This window comes from Cupressus sempervirens, chromosome 9 (genome assembly GCF_028749045.1).
Source record: "Cupressus sempervirens isolate cs-2001-9-10 chromosome 9, ASM2874904v1, whole genome shotgun sequence".
NCBI classification, from domain to species: domain Eukaryota; kingdom Viridiplantae; phylum Streptophyta; class Pinopsida; order Cupressales; family Cupressaceae; genus Cupressus; species Cupressus sempervirens.
In genome coordinates, this window is record NC_143126.1 from 260,108,821 (window position 1) to 260,115,139 (window position 6,319).

The window sequence follows — 6,319 nt, forward strand, 5'->3', positions numbered from 1 at the left end:
CCATAGTCAGCCTTTGAAGCTCCTATACAATTTTATTAGCCAAACTGCCCAGTCCTTTCCTTCTGTTTAGCCTGTCATATTTTTAACCTACGCTAAGGTTCATTCTACGTTTGATTATATGCATGTAAATATGTATTGCATACAATGGGAATCTTTTGCGTAGTACATGTATTTTATTTGAAGTACTGACTTGCGTTATTTTGAAATATTAAGTTTATAAAAATATTTAGGCATATTTATTCTTTTAATAAAATTTAAATATTATTTACATTTTGTTTAGTAAGGATAATATCAATTATTTCTATGATTATCAAAAGTTATTTGGATGGTTTTGATTGACTCTTTGTAAAAGGGTAATTTGTGTCATTTGAGACTTTTTTGTTCTGAATGTTAAGAGTAATCATACATAACAAATATAATTTTATTTTAAACTAATTTAACTATGCATCATTCTTGTAATCAACATATATTATTCTACAATTCACTATACCTCATCCTAGTATGGAGATAAAAATTAAGAAAATTAAAGTAGGTTCTACATTTTGTACCTACAAGTACACAAGTTAATCATAGACAAAATTAAGTGCTCTATAAAAGGCTTCTTTTTTCCCACAACTCAAATATATTATAAATATTTATAGAATGACCAATGAACAAGGTATATAATGAAACTAAAAAGATTAAAGATGCTCTCAATCCTTTGGAATGACATTCTAGACAAATTCAATCGGAAGCTAGCAGGCTGGATAGGGAATCTTCTCAACCAACTTGGGGAAAACACCCTTCTTAAAAGTTGTCTCCAAAACCTATCCACCTATGCTTTACATCTTTTTAAAATTTAGGGCAAATATGCTAATCTACTAGAAAAGTCTCAGAAAAAATTGTTATGATTGGGTTTGGAAGAAATGAAAATGATGCATTTGATTGCTTGGTATCAAATCTAGAGACCAGAATTAGTTGGGGGGTAGGTATTGGACCAATTAAAAGGTTCAACAAATCCCTACTTTTGGGGCTAATCTAGAGAATTTATTATGAGATAAGGGAGTAGAATCAAAATTGGAAAAGAAAATATGTATATATGCTCATCCTACCATTGAGGATTTTTTGGCTGCACCAAGGGTGGAAGGTGACTCTTACATATTGAGATCTATTCATTAATGCAAACATGTGGCAAATAAGGGTACTAGATGGAAGCTTGGAAATGATACAAAGATCTAGTTTTGGGAGGAGAAATGGATGATGGATGGTCAAGGAACAAGGTTGAGGATTTGGAGACAATAGATCAATGTAAGAGAATCTATGGTATTTTGGAGTCAAATTATTGGAAGAATGATGATTGGTTGAGTTTATTGCTAGTTAATCCTATCTCGAGGAACATCCAGTGAAATATCAATTCCTAGAGAGTTAATGAGGATATAAATGATACCATTATATGGAGCAATAACTCAAATGGCCGCTATTATATTGCTTCTAGTTTATCTTCCCTTAGTCTCAAGGAAGATCTTCTTTACCAGGCTTCATGCTAGATTAAGGCATGACTCTTAAAGTAGGTATATTCTAATGTATAATAATGTAAAACAAGATTATATCTTTGAATAACATTTGTAAAAGAAGATATGCTAATCTACTAGAAAAGTCTCAAAAAAATTTGTTATGATTGGGTTTGGAAGAAATGAAAATGATGCATTTGATTGCTTGGTATCAAATCTAGAGACCAGAATCAGTTGGGGGGCAGGTATTGGACCAATTAAAAGGTTCAACAAATTCCTACTTTCGAGGCTAATCTAGAGAATGTATTATGAGATAAGGGAGTAGAATCAAAATTGGAAGAGAAAATATGTATATATGCTCATCCTACCATTGGGGATTTTTTGGCTGCACCAAGGGTGGAAGGTGACTCTTACATTTGGAGATCTATTCATTAATGCAAACATGTGGCAAATAAGGGTACTAGATGGAAGCTTGGAAATGATATGAAGATCTAGTTTTGGGAGGAGAAATGGATGATGGATGGTCAAGGGACGAGGTTGAGGATTTGGAGACAATAGACCAATGTAAGAGAATCTATGGTATTTTGGAGTCAAATTATTGGAAGAATGATGATTGGTTGAGTTTATTGCTAGTTAATCCTATCTCAAGGAACATCCAATGAAATATCAATTCCTAGAGAGTTAATGAGGATATAAATGATACCATTATATGGAGCAATAACTCAAATGGCCTCTATTATATTGCTTCTAGTTTATCTTCCCTTTGTCTCAAGGAAGATATTCTTTACCGGGATTCATACTAGATTAAGGCATGACTCTTAAATCAGGTATATTCTAATGTATAATAATGTAAAACAAGATTATATCTTTGATTAACATTTGTAAAAGAAGATTAAATATAGTTAATAGATGTTTTTTTTGTAAAATCAAATAGGAATATGTCTTTCACATATTTTTTGAATATTCCTATGCTTATGAAGTCTAGATTCATCTCCTTGCTAGTTCAACCTTAAATGGGTTTTCCCTAGAAATGTTGAAGACTTCATTAAAAAATGGATATGCCTAGAACCAAATGATAATATTAAGACTATATGGAAAATCACCCTTCCTCACTTATGGTGGAATATCTAGATTGAAAGGAATCATCAATTTTTTAGGGACAAGGAGACTCTCACTTGGGTGACTACTAGGAAAACTTTTGCAGGCATTATGGAGAACTTCCTTACTAGCAAAAATAACACTAGTCTTAGGAATGAAGGTTTCTACTTAGAGGCTCCCCTTTTTTGTGACTTCAATATAAAAAATGCCAAAAATAATATTATATAGGAAGTTATTTGGCTTTGTCCCCTTGATGGTTGGATCAAGGCCTTGGAACTTTGATGGGGTGGCAAAAAGTAATCTAGGAAAAGATGGATGTGGTAATATAATTAGGGACATGAATGGTAATTGTGTCAATACAGTGACTTGCTCACTTGGCACCCAAATATTCCACATTGTTGAAGCAAAAGGTTCCCTCCTCACTATTAATTTAACAAAATTCTATAATTGCAAAAATGTTTGGGTGGAAAGGGATTCAAATAACATCATCAAGAGTTTAATTGGGAAATTTTTGCCAACATGGACAAGGAAAACTATAATAAATAAGGTGAGATTAATTTTGAGTACTTTTGAAGAAGTCATTATATACCATACTTGGTGAGGGGCCAACTCCATTTCTAACTATATCAGCAACCTAGACATTAGGTGAGAGTATATGACGTTTCAAAAATAGAATGTTGCAAATGATTTTAATTTAAATGAGAAAATAAAGGAACACAGTATGTGTTGCCATGTTGGAAACCTAGATGAATATGATGAATATATCAATGAAGTTCCATGATGATTACAAGATATTATGGAGGAGTGATATTGTTAAAAAACACTAATGATTGCACACTTTTTGGTCATTTTTAGCATTCTTCCTCATTTGATTTCATAACATTCAGTCTGGTGTTTTCATATTAGATGCAAAAGGTTTTCTTGCTAACTACAGAAATATGGGAGGTGAACTAAGGAGATAAGAGTCGAGCTTCTATAAGGAATGAAGAGATATGTTGAAGGTTTGGGAATAGATTGAGATCGAAGGAGTGACTACATACCTTGAAAGATTTCATGGATTTGATCCTAAAGCTATGAAGGAATTATCCAAAGGCTGGACATTGTACAATGTTACAATGTAAAGGGTCTCTTTTCCCCTCAACACCTACTTTATCTACAAAATTACTAGATTTCCCTACAAGGGTTTAAACTTCTTCAAGAAAAGAAAAGTTATAGAGGAGCCACTAGAAAAATTTCTTGAGGGTTGCATTGTAAGGGAGGCGTAAGCAAGATTGGTAACTATTTCTCAAATAAGAAAATTAAGCCCATTTGAAGGCATGTGTTGAATTGTATTATAGGGATTATTTTAGTTTAGATGACAGGAAGAAAAGGGTTGATTTTTTCAAAAAAAATTTTCTTAATCACTTCTGGTATGGAGATCTTAAATCTATTTCCCTTATTATATTTTGAAATTTGTAAATGGGTGTATGCCCAAACACAACAAAATAATTCTTCTCAACTCATCCTCCATTAAGGGATCATTCACCCCTTTACAAATTACTACAAGGCCACACCTCCTAAGTCTTGGCCAAAAATTAAATACATATGAAGGGGGTATAATGGATAGTGAATATACTAGGATTGACACATGGGATGAAGAGGACACAATGATAGTTGATGCCTAGGATGATAGGGACTCAATGGATCATTGCACTAGAAAGGAAATGTAGATAGAATGGAAACTGGTGAAGTTTTTGAGGAGCTTCTTATTCCTAAATTATAGAAGACTTCTCATTCCACTATAAAATGAAATAAGAGAATTCTTAAATTAAAAGAACATAAAAATAACAGTAGGCATGGGGATTCTACCATCAATATTGTTAGGTAGTCTATTTTTCACTTTGAGGACATGTATAATATGAAAGACACAAAGGCTTCTAAGGAACATGCTTCGAAGTCAATGGACATTCTCAGTAAAGCTAATTATAAAGCCAGGTTAACCTTGGTCTTTCATAGTTAGGTACACAAGAAAATAATTTTCCTGAGAGAAAAGGTGGGTTCCTTAGAGAAAAATATGGAAATTGAAGTGGAGGTAAGGGTAAGGTTAGAAGGAATATGTGATGGAATCCCAAATAAATTGAAGGACATAGAGGGTATAGTTAATGTAACCCTAAAAGAAAATGATAATAGAACCCAATCTTCCATCTTGAAGATCATGAACAATAAAGGGAAGGTGGATGTAGATGGAATTCATCTTAAAGTTGACTTAAATAGAAAATAAAAGGACTACCAAGATATACCAGAAGACCTGGTGAAAATAATAAGGGGATGACTTAATAGAAAGACAACATCCATGGTTTCAAAGAACCTTGAAGGTGATCTAAACATTGAGGAGATTTTCGATGCTAATTTTCTAATGGAACAAGGTTAGGTTTGGTTTTTTCTACCTTCGTTCTCCTTGCTGTGTTTTTCTTGGTCTAGGTTAGTGCTAGTTTTGGTAGCTAGTTTGTTAGATGTTGTGCAAGTTTATTTTACTTTTCCACCATAGTTCTTTTTTTAGGACCTAACTGCTTATTTTTTAAATATTATACTTATTGGGTTTTAGGTCCTTGTGATAGTCATTTTTACCTTAATCCAAAAATGAACAATATATATAATTATTGGGGTGAGTCATTAACAATATTAGTATATTTGATAAGCAAAAGCTACGTAAAGCTTGTATATGACAATATTCTACAAGAAGGAAAAATACAAGTGAAAGCCTCTTTTGTGATAATAAGTGATTCAATGACTTGGTAAATACCTATTTCGATAGCTTAGTTTAAGTACCCATTGATAATAAAGGAGAGATTTAAGACTAGCTAACTAAGGGTAAAATAGGTCTAAAGCCTAGCATTTAGCTTCAAACAACTCTATGTCTAGAATTGAAGACAATTTTATCTCTCAAGAAAAGTATGTAGTTAAGTTTCCAAGTAGGATTGAAGGGGAAAATAACAAGTTGACATGAAGTAAAAAATTTATTAAAATCATAAATTTGAAGTTGAAAATTTTCAATAATAATGTGAATCTAATGACATAAAAAAGATTGGTTTAAAAATGTGTACTTGATACTATTAGGACTTATATTATGAACTCAATAACCATGATTTCAAGATTGATGGAGACTCATAAGGGAACACATTGTCAAGGAAATAATCTAACTATACCATATGTTAATGAAAATTTAAAAGGTATAATATTTTAGATATTAGTACAAATAGATTGTTTATTTTTTAAATCTGATACTTATTAGGTTTCAGGTCCTTGTAATAGTCATTTTTTCCTTAATCCAAAAATGAATAATATATATAATTATTGGGGTGAGTCATTAAAAATATTAATATATTTGATAAACAAAAGCTACGTAGAGCTTGTATATGACAATATTCTACAAGAAGGAAAAATACAAGTGAAAGCCTCTTCTATGATAATAAGTGATTGGATGACTTGGTGAATACCTATTTCAATAGCTCAGTTTAGGTACCCATTGATAATAAAGGAGAGATTTAAGAGTAGCTAACTAAGGGTAAAATAGGTTTGAAGCCTAGCATTTAGCTTCAAACAACTCTATGTCTAGACTTGAAGATAATTTTATCTCTCAAGAAAAGTATGTAGTTAAGTTTCCAGGTAGGTTTGAAGGGAAAAATAACAAGTTGACATGAACAAAAAAGAAAGTTATTAAAATCATAAATTTGAAGTTGAAAAATTTCAGT